We start from the raw sequence: 1,574 nt of genomic DNA on the forward strand, positions 1-1,574 counted from the left end.
CGATCTCGGCTCACTGCAACCTCCGCCTCCCGGGTTCAAGCAATTCTCCTGCCTCAGCCTCCCGAGTAGCTGGAACTACAGGCATGCGCCACCATGCCCAGCTAATTTTTGCATTTTTTTTTTTTAGTAGAGACGGAGTTTCACCGTGTTGGCCAGGATAGTCTCGATCTCTTGACCTCGTGATCCGCCTGCCTTGGCCTCCCAAAGTGCTGGGATTACAGGCGTGAGCCATCGCGCCCGGCCACCTGGAAGTTTTCAGAAAAAAGGGAGACATGCTCTATACTCATGGTCTTGAAAGGATACTGGGGCTGCTGGGAATAAAGGATGTTGGAGTAAGGGCAGAAAAGCAAGAAAGGGAGGATTTAGGAGAGCGTACCAATAAGCCAGGTGGGAGGGGCTGGAGGCTAGGACCAGGGTGTTAGCAGAGCAAGTGCAGAAGTCCTAGGATTCGGAGGTGAGGCCAATAGAAAGCTATGGGCTGATGCGGAGCGTGAGAAGACTGGCACCAAGGTTTTTGGCATAACCAAGTTTCCCAATGTTTACTGAGATGGAGAAGGCTCAGGAAGGTGCAAGTTCGGCCTGGAACATTAGAGGCTTGGTTTGGAGAGGTATAAGGCAAACTTCAAATGAACACTTTGTACGAAAACAGAAGAAATTTGAACTTCCCGATTGCCTTCTTCAAGGATCACTCTAAGAAAGGGAAGAGGCAGATTTTAATATCCTCGGCTTATAAGGGGCCTGGGGCAGTTACGTTTTGGAGGCAATAATAGTGCCATTTGTTCCCATTCTAAAATGCTCAAAGTGCTTTCTCAGGGTTTGCTTTCATCCCTTTGTCTCTCTCCCCTCTGGCTTCCAAGATGGCAGGTATACCCCCCACTCCACCTCTGCGAATGTTCTCATCTGATCCCGTAAGCCCGCTCCACTGTCTAATTCCCTGGAAGCTTGGAGGCCAGAGAAACAAGCGAATTACAATCCTGTGAAGGCTCCGCGAGCTGTCAGCGTCACAGGCATCTCTGCCAGGTGCTGGCCTGACTTCCTGGTTCTGGGGAAAACAGACTTCATTTCGCAAAGGGACTCACGGAACCCAGAGCAAGGGAGGTGAGAAACTTGAGGTCCGACTGCGCCCCAGAACAGCTGGCTGACGCCCCTCCGAGACTCAGGCTCTTACTCAGGGCCGACGAACTTCTAGATTCACGGGGACCCACCCAAGTCTTTCTTCAGGAGTAAGCTCTGTCCAAGCAACCCACTTCCTCTCTAACTTTTCTTACGGATAAGAAAGCGATTTCCGTTCCTCAGCCGACCCCGGCAACCCTGGGGCAGAGAGACCGAGGCCTGGACGCGGACCTCGGACGACCTTTGACTGGGGCGCGCAGGTGAGGAATACCTTACCTGCCCGGTCGCGGGCTGTTGAAGCAGGCAACGGAAGAATCAGCGAACTAGGAAATGCCGCGGTGGGGCGGGGCCAACCCAGCAGGCTCCGCCCCACTTCCCTGATGGCTTCATCTTGGCGCCTCCAGGCGGCTCCGCTAGGTGAGAAACTCCACGTCTTGCGTAGGGCGGGTCTTTACGTGGCG

The 1,574-nt window shown here is 53.8% G+C and overlaps 1 protein-coding gene across 5 annotated transcripts in view; it reads right to left on the bottom strand.

Moving 5' to 3' along the window:
- IRAK4 (interleukin 1 receptor associated kinase 4) overlaps positions 1 to 1,547 on the bottom strand; it is a 28,533-nt gene extending 26,986 nt beyond the window's left edge. For 3 of the 5 annotated variants that reach the window (XM_017529876.2, XM_017529870.2, XM_017529843.2), the window contains exon 1: positions 1,390 to 1,545. The gene's annotated coding sequence lies outside the window, so the exon portion shown is untranslated. The other 2 variants (XM_017529851.2, XM_037738894.1) reach the window with 2 other exon arrangements.
- Between the last annotated feature and the right edge of the window lie 27 nt (positions 1,548 to 1,574).

The sequence above is a fragment of the Cebus imitator genome, unplaced genomic scaffold (assembly GCF_001604975.1).
Source record: "Cebus imitator isolate Cc_AM_T3 unplaced genomic scaffold, Cebus_imitator-1.0 Scaffold2, whole genome shotgun sequence".
Taxonomy (NCBI): domain Eukaryota; kingdom Metazoa; phylum Chordata; class Mammalia; order Primates; family Cebidae; genus Cebus; species Cebus imitator.